Source organism: Eschrichtius robustus, chromosome 8 (genome assembly GCF_028021215.1).
Source record: "Eschrichtius robustus isolate mEscRob2 chromosome 8, mEscRob2.pri, whole genome shotgun sequence".
Taxonomy (NCBI): domain Eukaryota; kingdom Metazoa; phylum Chordata; class Mammalia; order Artiodactyla; family Eschrichtiidae; genus Eschrichtius; species Eschrichtius robustus.
The window spans coordinates 85,516,572-85,532,268 of NC_090831.1; the positions used below are offsets into that span (position 1 = coordinate 85,516,572).

The 15,697-nt window shown below is 42.8% G+C and overlaps 1 protein-coding gene across 2 annotated transcripts in view; it reads right to left on the reverse strand.

The window, feature by feature from the left end:
- The window catches only part of KBTBD2 (kelch repeat and BTB domain containing 2), a 41,529-nt gene extending 30,922 nt beyond the window's left edge, over nucleotides 1–10,607 (reverse strand). Inside the window, exon 1 of one of the 2 annotated variants that reach the window (XM_068549273.1) lies at nucleotides 10,589–10,607. The gene's annotated coding sequence lies outside the window, so the exon portion shown is untranslated. Of the gene's footprint in view, nucleotides 1–10,218; nucleotides 10,272–10,588 lie in introns of those variants that run through there. The other variant, XM_068549270.1, reaches the window with a different exon arrangement.
- Nucleotides 10,608–15,697: the final 5,090 nt, after the last annotated feature.

Genomic DNA, 15,697 nt, shown 5'->3' on the forward strand with positions numbered 1-15,697 from the left:
TTCAAGTTTCCCACCATTAAATATGTTACACATGAACTTGAGAAGATTGTATATTCTGCTATTGTTGAATAAAGTAGTCTATAGATGTCCATTTTATCCAGGGGATTGATGGTGTTGTTGAGTTCATCTATGTCCTTACTGATTTTCTGTCTGCTGGATTTGCTCATTTGTGATAGAGGGGTAATGAAGTCTCCAATTACAACAGTGGATTCATCTATTTCTCCTTGCAGTTCTATCAGTTTTTGCCTCACTTAGTTTGACACTTTGTTGTTAGGCACATACATGTTAAGGATTATTATGTCTTCTTGGAAAACTGACATTTTTATCATTATGACATACCCCTCTTTATTTCCTGATCACTTTCCTTGCTCTGAAATCTGCTCTGTCTGAAATAAATATGACCACTCCCACTTTCTTTCTTTTTTTTAAATAAATTTATTTATTTATTTATTTATTTATTGGCTGTGTTGGGTCTTCGTTGCTGCATGCCGGCTTTCTCTAGTTGTGGTGAGCAGGGGCTACTCTTCATTGCAGTGTGTGGGCTTCTCATTGTGGTGGTTTCTCTTGTTGCGGAGCACAGGCTCTAGGCACACAGGCTTCAGTAGTTGTGGCATGCGGGCTCAGTAGTTGTGGCTCACGGGCTCTAGAGCTCAGGCTCAGTAGTGGTGGCACACAGGCTTAGCTGCTCCACAGCATGTGGGATCTTCCTGGACCAGGGCTCAAACCTGTGTCCCCTGCATTGGCAGGCGGATTCTTTTTTTTTTTAATTAATTAATTAATTTATTTATTTATTTTTGGCCGCGTTGGGTCTTCATTGATGTGTGCGGGCTTTCTTTAGTTGTGTCGAGCGGGGACTACTCTTTGTTGCGGCGCACAGGCTTCTCATCGCAGCGGCTTCTCTTGTTGCAGAGCACAGGCTCTAGGCGTGCGGGCTTCAGTAGTTGTGGCAGGTGGGCTTAGTAGTTGTGGCATGGAGGCTCTAGAGCACAGGCTCAGTAGTTGTGGCGCACGGGCTTAGTTGCTCCGCGGCATGTGGGAGCCTCCCAGACCAGGGCTTGAACCCGTGTCCCCTGCGTTGGCAGGCAGATTCTTAACCACTGCACCACCAGGGAAGCCCTGGCAGGCGGATTCTTAACCACTGCGCCACCAGGAAAGTCCCCTCCCATTTTCTTTTTTTTTTTTTTTTAAAAGGTTGACATCTTAGTGAGATTCAAACCAAGCTATAATTTTATTTTTATTTCCCCTGTCTAGTTTAGATCCTCTTTATGTATTCTTTTTTTAAAATTAATTAATTAATTAATTTATTTACTTTTGGCTGTGCTGGGTCTTCGTTTCTGTGCGAGGGCTCTCTCCAGTTGCGGCGAGCGGGGGCCACTCCTCATCGCTGTGCGCGGGCCTCTCACCGTCGCCGCCTCTCCCGTTGCAGAGCACAGGCTCCAGACGCGCAGGCTCAGCAGTTGTGGCTCACGGGCTTAGCTGCTCCGCGGCACGTGGTATCCTCCCAGACCAGGGCTCGAACCCGTGTCCCCCGCATCGGCAGGCAGACTCTCAACCACTGCGCCACCAGGGAAGCCCCCCATTTTCTTTTGATCAGTGCTAGTATGGTACATCTTTCTCCATCCATTTACTTTTAGTCCCCGTGTGTCTTAATATTTAAAGTCAATTTCTTGTTGAATCTTATTTTTTGATCCATTATGTCAATCTGCATCTTTTATTTGGTGCTTGAGATCACTGACATCCAAACTGATTACCCATATAGTTGAATTAATATCTACCATATACATTACTGTTTTCTACTTCTTGCCCTTGTTCTTTGTCTCCATTTTTGTCTTCCACTCTTTTCTGCCTCTTGTGGTTCTTACTGACCATATTATATGATTCTGTTTTTTCTTAGCCTATCAGTTGTACTTCTGCTTTTGCTCTTTTTAGTGGTTGCCCTAGAGATTGCTATATACATTTACAACAAATCCAAGTCCACTTTCAAATAATACTATACTGATTCCACCAATAGTATGAGTACCTTACTAATTCCTAATTCCTACTCCCTGACCTTTTTATCATTACTATCATTCATTTCAATTACAGGTAAGCATATATAAACATATATATACACAAAAGCATACATAATTGAATACATTGTTGCTATTATTATTTTGAGTAAACTTTTATCTGTCAGATTAGGAATAAGAAAAATAAAGTTTTTATTTTACCTTCACATATTCCTCCTGTAATGATCTTTTCTTGATAGGTCAGATCTGAGTTTCTGACCTATATCATTTTTCTTCTCTCTAAAGACTTCTTTTAACGTTTCTTGCAAGGCAGGTCCACTGGCAACAAATTTCCTCAATTTCTGTTTGTCTGAGAAAGTCTTTATTTCTCCTTCACATTTGAAGGATAATTTCACAGGGTACAGATTTCTAGGTTGGTGGATTGGTTTTTTTCTCTCAACATTTTAAATATTTATTCCAATGTCTTCTTGCTTGCATGGTTTCTAAGAAAAAGTTAGATGTAATTCTTATCTTTGCTCATCTATAAGTAAAAGTGTTTTTCTCCTCTGACTTCTTTCAGGATTTTTTCCTTTAGCTTGCATTTTCTATAGTTAGAAAATGATATGCCTAGGTGTAGGCTTTTTTTTTTTTTTGGTATTGATCATGCTTGGTGTTATCTGAGCTTCCTGGATCTGTGGTTTAGTGTCTGACATTAATTTGGGGGAAATTCTCAGTCATTATTGCTTCATATGTTGCTTCTGTTCTTTTCTCTTTCTTCTCCTCCTGGTATTCCCATTATGTTTATGTTTCACCTTTTATAGTTTTCCCAATTTTTAAGTATTTTGTTCTGCTTTTTTCAGTCTTTTTCCAATTTTTGAAGTTTTTAATTCTATTATTATATTGTCATATTCTCAAGCTCAAAGATTTTCTTCAGCTGTGTCCAGTCTACTAATGAGTTCATCAAAGGCATTCTTCATTTTGTTAATGTTTTTGATCTCCAGCATTTCTCTTTGATTCTTTCTTAGAATTTTCATCTCTCTGCTTACATTAGCCATCTGTTCTTGCATGCTGTCTACTTTATCTATTAGAGCCCTTAGAATATTAATCACAGTTGTTTCAAAATCCAGGTCTAATAATTCCAACATCTCTGCCACATATGAGTCAGATTTTGATACCTGTTCTGTACCTTCAAACTGTGGTCTTTGCCCTTTAATGTATCTTGTAATTTCTTTCTAGATAGCTGGACATAATGCACTGGGTAAAGTACATCATGGGTACTGGCTGAAGAACTGCTGTAAATTAGCTTTTAGCAATGTAGTGTTATGGTATGGGGTCAGGGCAAGTGTTCTATATTCCTACGATTATGTCTCAGTCTTTTAGTGAGCTTAAATCTCTGATTGTGAACTTCACACATGTCTCTCTGTCCCACCTCCCAACCCTTAGGTGGGATAGGACAGCTAGAGTGTATGTAGTTGGGAACTTTCCTTCCCAGAAGTAGTTTAGGTTCTGATAAAACCCCAGAAGGGTAGGCTCTGAACAGTTTCTCCTGAGGGCAGACCTTGTTAAGAAGAAAAGAACGATCTGGCATATTTTAAAATGGTTCCTTTTCTGCTACCCCTGCTGAAAGCACTCTGGGATTATTCTGCAATATGTACCATGAGAAAACTGTAGAGCTCCAGGAGGTAAAACTCATAAACGTGTGGGGGCCCCACCAATGACTGGGCTTACCTGGAGTTTTTATTTCTCAGACTTGTCAACACTGAGCCTCCAGCAATTTGTCAATTACAGTTCAGGTTTCCCTACTGAGTGCTAGTTCCCATAGAGGTTGCTGCTCTTGAGCTTCTCCAGTAAATTGTGATTCTCTGTATTTGCCTGTCCTAGAAACAGCCATTTCTCCAAGCTCTGATTCCTTTGAGTGGAGAATGGCATTTAGAAACCAAGATTTGAGGGCTAGGTGTGCTCCTTGTTCCTAAGGTATTATTTCTTTTTTTTTTTTTTAATAGTAATCTTTTATTTATTTATTATATTTATTTTTGGCTGTGTTGGGTCTTCGTTTCTGTGTGAGGGCTTCCTCTAGTTGCGGCAAGCGGGGGCCACTCTTCATCGCGGTGCGCGGGCCTCTTCACTATCGCAGCCTCTCTTGTTGCGGAGCACAGGCTCCAGACGCGCAGGCTCAGTAGTTGTGGCTCACGGGCCTAGTTGCTCCGTGGCATGTGGGATCTTCCCAGACCAGGGCTTGAACCCGTGTCCCCTGCATTAGCAGGCAGATTCTCAACCACTGCGCCACCAGGGAAGCCCCTAAGGTATTATTTCTTTAGGCCCTCTCAGCAAACAGAACCAGAAAACAGATGTAAGCACATACATACAGACACACACACACATATATATATGTACATATTTACATGTATATACACTCATTTATATCAACATATATACATACATTCTATCCCTATCTATCTATATCTATCTATATACATGCCATGAGTTCACACTAACATCTCTGATTCCAATCTAACAATAGTGGATTCATTCCCCCTTTCCATATTTGTAACTCTCTCCTCTACTAGTGAAAAATCTGTCTCATGATGGGAGATTTCAAACACGTGTAACTCAGTAAATTATACATCAAGTAGACCAAAAATTAGTAAGGGTATAGAGAAATTGAACAGAAAAATATTGGATCTAAAGGATATTTATAAATAAGGAACATCTGATAATTAGTGGATAAAACTTCTTTTCAAGTTTACTACAATCATTTACAAAATTTGAATACTTACAAGGCTATAAGACAAGTCCAAACAAATACCAAATTATTGGTAACTTACAAATCATGTATTTTGACCAAAATGCAATAGGAAATCATTAATAAAATGTAAACCAAAATAATCTGATGTTTGTAAATTGAAAAACCTAGTTCTTAATAATTCAAGGATCATGACAGAAAGCATATTGTAATTAGAAAAAGGAGCAAAGAGTGGAAATAAGAAAATTTTAGAAATAAATGACTATGAGAATGCTTCACAACAAAACTTGTGAAATACAACTAAAGAAGTATTTAGAAGGAAATTTATAGCTTTAAACATATATATGTATAAGGAATAAAAAATTAAATTAATTAGGTAAATGTCCAACTCATAAGCTAGAAAAGCAAACAACAGAGGAAACACAAAGACATTTAAGAATAGAAATAAAAGAACAGTAATTATTACATAGGAAATAAAGGAGAGGAACAACAACAAAACAGTTGGTTCTCTGATCAGACTAATGAAATGGATATAGTTTTGAGCACATTGATCAGGAAAGAATATAGAGGACAAAGAATATTAAATATCAAAATGGAAACATGTTTACAGATATCACAAGCACTTTTAAAAAATCAAAAATTATGAAAAGTTTTATGCCTATAAATTGGGAAACTCAGACAAAAAGGGCAAATTCCTAGAAAAATTCAAGTCATCAAAACCAAATCAAGAAATGGAAAAACCAAACAGACTTATAAACATTAGATAAACTGCATCAGTAGCCATGTCTACCTACAAAACAAAATACACAACATACTCTTTCAGGGAAGTTCTATCAAACCTTCAAGGAATAAGTAGATAATCCTTGTCTTACGCAAATTGCTCTAGAGAACAGAAAAAAATGGCAAGTTATCTAGCTTATTTTATGAGGCTAGGATATCTTGAAACCAAGAAAAGACAATATGAGAATTAAAAATTATAAAACAATTCCACTTATAGTCTTAGATTCCAAAATTCTAAATAAAATACTGGCAAATGGAATCCTGCAATGTATATTAAAATATATCAAGACCAAGTTGAGTGTATTCTAGGAATATAGGGATTGTTTAATGAGAGAAAAATTTAGTAAGGAATCTGCTTTGTTAGCAAGATGAAGAAAGAGGAAAAAATATTATTTCAAAGATGCAGGAAACCACTTGCTAAAACTTAACATTCATTCAAAATTTTAAAACTTCTCAGCCAATGTGGAATAACAGACCCTACTAACTTGCTAAAGAGTATCTTGAAAATAACCTACAATAATTCTTTATAGTGTATCATTAGAAATTAAGTACAGGACAATGCTATCTGCTATCAGTGTTTTAAATTGAATATTGTGCTGAAGGTCTTAGAAGATTAATACAAATAAGAGAAATGAGAAGATATTCATTGAAAAGGAAGAAACAAAACTTCATTATTGGGACTTCCCTGGTGGCGCAGTGGTTAAAAATCCGCCTGCCAAGGCAGGGGACACAGGTTCGAGCCCTGGTCTGGGAAGATCCACATGCTGCGGAGCAACTAAGCTCATGCACCACAACAACTGAGCCTGTGCTCTAGAGCCCACATGCCACAACTACTGAAGACCGCGTGCCTAGAGGCCATGCTCTGCAACAAGAGAAGCCACCGCAATGAGAAGACTGTGCACCGCAACAAAGAGTAGCCCCCGCTCACCGCAACTAGAGAAAGCCCGTGCACAGCAAAGAAGACCCAACGCAGCCAAAAATAAATAAATATATTTTTTAAAAAAAGCTTCACTATTTGTAGATGATTTGAGTGTTCACATAGAAAATCTAGTCAAATCCATAAAAAATTGAAACTAAAGAGTTCAGCAAAGTTGCTGGAATATGAAATCAATATGTAAATATCAATATTATTCCTATATACCACCAACACAGTTAGAAAATGTAGTTTAAATAAATCATTTTCAATAGCAAGAAAAACTATAACTCTAAAAGATATTTATAAAAGAAATTATAAATTAGAACCTTGTATTTAAGATTTATCCATGGAGACAGATGTGATTCTAGTTCATTCATTTAACTCCTATGTAGTTTCCCGTAATTTATCTATACTACAACTTATTTATCCATTCTCTTGTTTCATGGACATTTAGGTGGTTTTCGTTTTTTTTTATATATATATTAAAAGCAATGCTATGGTAACAAACATTTTTAATAAACAGCTCCTTGTGTGTACATACAAGGTTTTTTCCCTAGGATATTTCGAGAGGTAGAATTGCTGGTTCACGGGGTATGACACATTTTCAACTTTTTCAGATACTGTCAACTTGCTCTCCAAAGTGATTTTTACCAATTTACACTCTCAGGAGTAATGTATACATGTTCCTGTTACTCCACTTCCTCCTTAACCCTTGGTGTTGTCAGACTCATTTTTTCCCCAATATGTTAGTTGTGAATGGCATCTCATTGCAAATACCACAAGAATGTAGGCTCCTTAGGAATTACAATTTTGTTTTTCCTCTGTTTTCTTAGGGCTAAAATTGTGCTGGTACCATTATAGGGACTCAAATTTTGTGAATGGAATGAGTAAATGAAGGATCACTAGTGAGGCTGAAGGAGGTTTTTAGGTGTGGAAAGCAAGACTATCATTACATTTGTGTTTAAAACTTCTATCTGAAATCAGCATGTCAGTTGAGGGGGAAGTGGAAATTACTCTGCTTTAATGGGAGACGAAGACTGTCAAACTGTCAAAATGAGAGTGACACTGACCACACAAACAGTAGAAAAGGCACTGGGTCTGGGAATTCAAAGACCTCACCCCACTCCCCTTCCAACTAGTAGAACTGCAACTTAACATATGTGGACAGATTATTTAACCTTCCTGAATCTCAGATATCCTCATCTTAAAATAGAGATGATAATAATAACAACCAGTTGGAATCCTGAGCAGAGAACACACAGTTTACTAGCTGGAACTTAATGCAAAAATAGCAACCACCATCTAACCTCAGACACCCCACCCAACACAAAATGCCTCAGTTGGCACAAAAACATCCTTACATCAGCGGTCTAGTTGGAATCTATGGGCCAGGTAGTACCACTCTATGTTTCATTCTTGACATCTTCCAGCACTGCCTCAAATTCAAAGTTCCCAGTTAGCTGGCATTTCTGGGACACTTTCATTCCAGTCCTTCTCCCTGCTGACCCACCTACCAACTCTCCCAGCCACTGCTACCTGGAAGCCCTGTTTGGCTAAGCACAAGCCACCATATTCCTCACCCTATTTACTGAATAGTCATTGAAACTTGTTCCCTCATAAGGAGGTTCTTCATTCTCCCACTCTCCATGCACTCCAGGGCTGACATGGCCACTAGCATGTGGCAAATCCAAGTTTTCTGGGGACTGAAGATTATAAAATTTGGGGGACTCTCTTTAAGAAAAACATCACATTATGAATACAAACATCTTGTGATGTTTCTATCTCTCACCTTGCTGGTCACTCTGCCACATTCATTGAGGACATGGGAACCTCTAAATGACTACAATACGAAAGAGGTGAAATGAAGCAGGGCGCAGCAGGGCCCTCCCGGGTACAAAAGCCTTTCTGTGTCTGCCATTTCTCATTTGTAGAAAAAGGTTTAAGTCTCCTAGATTTTCCCTGAATCCCAAAGAGCAGATTCAAACAGTTACTAACTGGGGAAGTGAGGGAATGCAGAAACAAAGGAAAAGCAAGCCCAACATAACCTTTTCCATGATTGTTAGCTTAAACTAATGCCTTGATTTATGACCCCAAACTGTCGAGATAATGTCCTGTGGCTTCAACCAGCTGGCCCCAAGCAGACTTAAAATTGATGACACCTGGAGGGTCAATTAAGAACTGAAGCTCCTGAACCATCATGAAGGCTCTAAGTACAGAATAAAATGCCTCAACCATTGCTTTTGCTCTCTCCTAGAAAGAAGTTAAGGGATCACAAGACCATGATTTACTAGTTTGCTTTGCAGGAACACATAGATCAATCACAGTCACCAATGACACATCAAGTCACAGGAAGCCAGGAAGTCTGAAGTTGAGGTCTTATAAAGAAGCTGAAATCACAAAGAACCTTTACCTCTGTTGCCTTTAAAAACCTTGCACCCCAGCCAGCCAGCCAGCAAGATGGATTTGAGATGAGTCTAGGTCTCCCATCTTTTGGGTTGGTGCCTCTTCAACAAATACTGTAAACCTTTCTTTGCTCCAAACTCCCATGTTTCAGTTTGTTTGCCCTCACTGTGTGTCTGGCACACAAACTTGGGTTCCGCAACAGAGGGGGTGACTCATACAAAACCCCAGCCTCCCAGATCTTTTCCTTTCTCAGCACAAATGACCTTCATGCCCACAGGACTTCAGCAAACCAATGGCCACCCCGTGGACCTTGTTACAACTTACAACTGCTCCAACTCTGAAAGCCGAAACTTCAGATTTCCATTCTCGGACCACGAACGCCCTCCTCTAGCTCTTTCATTCTCATGTATAAGACCTCCATTACTTTTTCTTAACTTGATCAGTTCCTCTCTGACATTACTTTCTCTTCCTGACTACATGCTAGGCCACTAAGTAGGGTGAGGTGAGGTACCTAGGGAGCACAATTTATGGAGGCACTCACACTCAGGGTCACACGAGTGCAGGGTATACATCATGTGCCATGATGTATTTAACTTCTCACCATTACACTGAACTTTCTTGAACCACTGACTTCTCTTCCCACAAGCCCTACAAAACCACAGTCCTTGATCCATCCAACCACTGTGTCTCTCCCAAGCAACTGAAAATGACTAGGCAAGTGACATAACACTGCAGATGAAGGCCAATACAAATTACTGAATCTCACCCCAGGTCGGCCCCCAACTCTACCAGCAGCTCTTTTTGCATGTCTGTAAATTACTGCTCTTCCCATTCCATGGGGAAATACGGCAGACATGGTTAGTACTATTCCTACCCCTCTTGACTGAAAATATAGTAATAACAAGGTCATCAGATGCTAATGCACTTAAATTCCTGCCTTCAGGATTTCATTTCCCTCCGACCGCAAGGACTTTCTTCTGTCCAAGGCCAAGCACTGTAACCAGCCTTGGCTACTCTCCCATCCTCAGAACATCGTCCTAACATCCTTCTCTCTCCACTATCAGTAACGTCTCCCTGTCAGTCCATCCCAGGATAAATATACCTCAATCCCTTTCTTTCAAAAACAAAACGAGATCCACAATCCTCCTTACAACCCCACGACTCCCCCCCCCCACTACTGTCCTATGACTTTCCTTTCACTCACACACAAACAGTACTCTGTACTTGCCAGCTTCCCCCTTCTAACTGCGCATCCATCACCCCACAGACTTCCAGCGCCTTCCTGTCCCACCACTTCCCCTCGACCACTAGCGTCCTAATTGCCGAGGCCCCTTCCCCCCCACCCCCCCGAGATGTTGCTCTCAGCAGCATTAAGCACGCTTGTTCACCTCTCCTGTGTGAAACTTCCTCCTCTCAGGTCTGTCCTCCGTCCAGGTTGGTCTCCTTCCTCTCTGCTTCTCCTCGGTAGGCTCCTCTTCCTTAAGTGTCAGCGGCTTTAGGCCCAAGGAAGGAGACCAGGAGCTCAGAGGAGCGGCCTGACCCGACCTAACTCAACACACTCAGAGGAGGGGACAGTCGTGGAGAGCGAAGGGAACAGGAAGAGCTCTGTCCTCTAGAAGAGTCAAGGCCAGGGCGCCCACACACACAGGGGTGTGCAGAAGGGAGGACTGGGGTTCACCCGGAAGCAGGGTGCACAGGACCTCCCCCCTCCACCAAGTCTCAGCCCTGGCTTCTACCAGCGCCTTCAATCCGACTCACCTGGCCTACGAGCTCTGATAGGGCGCATGCGCGGGAGGGAATGCGTCAGGGGCGGTGCCTGCGGAAGAGGCAGCACGGTGCCGTCCAGCCGCCCAGATAAAGGCTGGAGCCTCGGCCACTGGCAGCGTGGATTCCCTCGGTTACAGAGGTCGGATCGGCGCGGGTCGTGTGCGCCACCGTAGAGGCTGCCGGTCGCAGACGTCGAGCTAGAGCAGGTTGGTGTCCCGAATGCGAGCGCAGGTCCTGCAGGGCGCGGGGGTGCAGGGTGTGGAGGTCGCGGGAACAGACTGGCCTGCGGGGAGCGGGGTATTAGGAGACGCGGAGCCGGGGGCCTGGACTCCCGGACTGAGGAGGGGTTCGGCCCGGGTGGAGGCTGAGGGGCAGGCTGGAGAGGCTGCGGACAAGGGCGGTGCAGCCGAGGCCTAGGCCGCGTCTCCCAGTGCAGCCGCGGGGCGCGGCCCCTGGCGTTTGGCGCCCGGCACTAGGTACCCCGCGCCTCCAAGGCCTCATCTCCCCACGGTGCTCCTGCCTGGGGAGCCAGACTTGCTCAGCACGACGCGGGCCCGGGCCTCTGGGCGCTGCTGCCCTGGTCGAAACGCACGCAGGGCAGCCCGCTGCCCTGCGTCTTCCCATCCCAGGCGAGCGGGAAGAGAAAGAAGGTAAGGGACCTGCCCACCCAGGCTCCCAGTTCTGATGGGGGACAAGGACGACTTTCTTCCTTCACAGCACTTTACAGGGCAGAGTGCGGCTGTCCTTTCCTAACTACAAACACCTGCTTTTCAGCCTGGGAAATGAACTCTTCAGGAAACAACGAAACTTTTGAGGGCAGTAACTCCAGACCTTTCTTTTATGTGCACCCCGTGGCCCAGCAGCTTCACCTGGGTCCCTGGTACCAGAATCCTGTCTGTAATCCATTCTCCATTCCTGGGGCAGGTAAGGAATCTGAATCCCCAAAGAGGTTCAGTGGGATTAGGGACCCTCCCTGTAAACCAAAGCCTGAAGGTTTCTAACACCTGTGTCCATTACCTCCCTTTCCTCACCCTGTGCTCACACCAGAGAGACTGCAGCAGCGCATGGGGCAGTGTTTGTTGTTCAGGTTAATAGGAAACATTCGAATTCTAGCTATATGCCAGTTACTCTGCTAAATGCTAGAAATAGGTTCTCTCATTGACCTCAACAGCCCATGAGCTAGGTATTGTTGCTCTCCTTGCTCCCCAAATGAGGGAACTGAGGCTCCCAGTCGGTGACTGGCCCAGGGTCACAGAGTAATCCAACCAAAGTCTCCTCATGTTGTGAGACCAGTCTGGCTGGAAGAGGTACTTTAGAGCTCCTAGTCCCTATACTGTTTTTGACAAGGCCTAAAGGTTCTAAAACCTATTATGGTGAAGTCAGAAAAGTCCTCTGGAGGAAGAATGACAAGCAAGACTTGAAAATGTTTGGAAGGTAGACATCTAGCGTTTCATTCAGTACATGGGGGAAGGGCTTTAGGCAGGCAGGAGGATCCATGGGGTGATTCTCCCATCTCACCTCTCCAAGTAGGAAAGATAACGTTAAACTTGCTCTTCTGAGTATCCTGCTGGAGATAAAGCGTGTTGTAAATATTACGCAACTTTTCCAAGTAGAAAACTAGGTGTGATAAGGAGAGCTTCTGAATTCAGCACTGTTGCCAGCTGAATAGTAGTCTCAGTCTGAGCAAGAAGGACCTGTGCCAGCGTATGGCCTGTGACCTACAATTCTTCACTGTGTCTCTACCTGGCAGATGTTGGACTAGCACCTCCACATGAGCCAGCTCCTTCAAGAAATCTTACCGTATATAAACTCTTGGCTCTGTTTCTCTGGAGATTCCCTAATTAGTACAGACATTGAAATGCTATTTTGAAATGGTGCAGAGAAAGGAATTGTGTGAGTACAGAGGGTAGAAAGTTCTGAAAGAAAGCAATTCATATTGTATCTTAATTCTTTGAATTAACAGGTTGAGATGCTATACCTCTGTGGTTTTTCCACACCATTCAGCTTAAGGTTTAAATTATCATTTAGAGTTGTGGTTTAGGGGAATTAAAGTGGATGGTGCTGGGAGTAGGAATAAAATTTGTATTTTTTTTTAAATTTCAACATAATTCAGATTTTAGTGTAAAAAGGAATGTATAGAATTCCAAGAGTGAAGCCACTTCTGGTTGGCTAGATGGGGACTCAAAACACATAATCCATTTTTTAGTGTGTTTCCCTCTATTTCTAGGTTTTGACTTTCTCTTTGCTGGCCTCACTGTCAGCCATTATTTCAAAGTGGCAAAGATGGTCACAGCATTTCCAGGCCTGTAATGATTCTATGGCTAGTGATCCAAGAGAAGAGACCACTCTTGCAGTAGTTTCAACAAGAGTTCCAAACCTGACCCTCCATGGACTGGCTTTGAAGTTATCTGTCTCTGTAGTTAGATGAACTTCCTTCTGTGGCTTCTAACCTCTTAAGACAGTGTTGAAACCCAAGCTGAGATTTCCTTTTCCTTCAATAAAGGAAAATACCCATATGCATGTGCTTATACAAATATACTAGAGGTATATTAGCCAGGTACTAGAGGCACACTGATACATTCCTCAACAGTGAAACTGGGTTCATAAGATCTACTGCACAATGTTGGCTAAATTGCTTCATGAACACTGATTTGAATATGACTGTTCCTTCTTTTATATAGTTAGAAGTTTTACCTTAGCTTCATTTGTCAGTTGTACAAATCTGTCTTGCAAAGTCAAATGCCTTACCCCAAAATATATTTGTTTGAGAGAAATATGTCTGGCATTATTGACACCACTGCAGTGGTTATCCCTAAAGAGTGGAAATAGGGGAAGATATGTGTATGTGTGTGAATGAATAGTGCTGAATACATAGGCTTAGAAAGGATTTTAAATCCAAAGAACTTTTGTTCCCTCTTGCTCTGTAAGGCCTGATGTTATTCTTTTTGCAACCATGACAAGCCTGAGTTATGCCTGGTATGTGCTTGGTCTCTTTTTAAAGGCTACAAAGTAGGGGTGCTATTCTTACTATGCTGACCAACTGATGGCTTGGGAACCAACCAGTTGGAACAGATGCCTACTCTAGTGCTGTTCTAGTGTGAAGAAGGGTTCTGGAGGCCCCACTGTTCTAGTCATTGCTCCTTCACTGGTTGACTCCTGTGGATGACCAGGGAGGAACTGGGGGCCTTACCAACTGACATAGGGAAAACTCAATATTTTAACCATTGGTGTGGCTGCACAGGTGTTCTGGCGGAATGTTGTGACTGGCCACAGGAGACAAAATGGCTATGCCTTTCTCTTTCTAGGTTTGAGAAATGGAAGTCTGTATTTTCCATATCCTGTGGTGCTCAATGAGTATCCCAGCTTCCTCATCCCTCAATCCCCGTTGCCCACTACTCTTAACCGAAGACCCATAGTCCCTATGTTTTATAACACGGCACAGTTCAGAGAATATGGTGGCTGGGGGAAAAAAATGAAAACGAAACACACACAGACTGAACCTCAACAGGCTGAAAACATGAGAGAAAAACAAGACATGCACGCAGAAGGCGACAGCCATGACATAGGAAGGGTGACCAGTATCCCTGCTACTAATATTGACATTGAAACTGACAACATTCATCAAGAAACAGATGGGGCTTTGACTTCTGTTGCCCAGAAGAGGGAGCTACATAGCAAGAGCCCTTCTAATAACACTCTGTATAGAGATGCACCTCAAGGAATCTGTGTATCCGAGAAAGAGCAAAGGAGGCTAGTACAGGGCAAAGGATCCTCTATAATAAAATTCTGGAAATCATTGAAAGAAACTATGGGTTTGTATGATGTGGCTTATGGTAAAGCCATGCCAGAGAACATACTGCAGCACAACGGGATTTCACAGAGCTCCTGTGAAAGTAGAGGTGTGCTCTGTAACCCTCATGAGGGTGGAGACTGCATTGCATATAAAGATGAACACACAGCTGTCCAGTCAGAACAGTGTCTTGATGTTGTAAGACATGAGATGTTTAAATCAGGATCTATCATGGAGATGAACTTGGGTGAAGAAAAGAAGGGATACGCAGCTGTTTCCCAAAACCCACCACCTCCAACTGACAGAGATGAGATCGAGAATAGCCTGAACTCAAAATTGTACCAGTCTGCTGGAGATATCAACAAGCTTCATCAGGAAAGGCCACTCTGTGCCAGCATGGAAGCAGTTAAAGACCCGAGCCTACATTCAGAATCTCAGAAACTCCTTACTGTAGGGGAAAGTATGCCAGAGAACAGTAGTGCGAGCCATGGTTCCCCTGAGAATATGGGTGGAGAGGAAGAGGTAGAGAGCAGTAGCTACCCTGAGGGGGGTGTTCCATCCCCTACTTGGTTGGCCCAGTTCAACAAAGTAGGGCAGGCCACCCAATGCGATATGAGTTGGTGGTATGAGGTACAGTCTGAGAATTCCCCTGAGTCTTCACCAGGAAGTGGTAGAAAGGGAGCAGAGCAGATGTCAATGGGGAGCAGGAACCAGGATGAAGTTGATGAGGTAGAGAACAATGGCTGCGAGGGGCGCGTTCCCTCCCCTACCTGGTTGGCCCAGTTTACCAAAGTAGATGAGGGTATACAGTGCGACATGAGTTGGTATGAAGCACAGGTAGAGAAATCCCCCCAGCAAATGCCCTCCAGAGATGAAGGGACCTCACCAGACTGCAAAACCAAGGGGTCATGGAAAAAGCCAGTCACAAATAGGAAATTAAGTACAGACAAAGAGGAAGTGATGGTGAATGATGAGATTGGGGAGGTGTATAAAGAGAACTTGAAAAGGTGTGCAGAGATTAAAAAGACTGTGAAAGGCAGGAAGCTGAAAGACCTGAGCAGCTTCTCAAATGTTAAGACAGCCTATTTGTTGAAGAAAAGTGCTGCCTTGACCATTGTGCTTCCTGAGGATTCAGAAGACTCTGAGTTGGAAGTTGAAGGTGTAATGGATGAGGTAGAATGCCTCCTTGAAGAAGTGAGTCCACAGGGCCCTCTGACATCTTCCAAAGGAAGGTCTTATCTGAAGGCTGGAAGGATAATGAGGATGCCACCTGAGTGCTCTGTCCCTCCCCAACTTATGGTCTGGCCCAC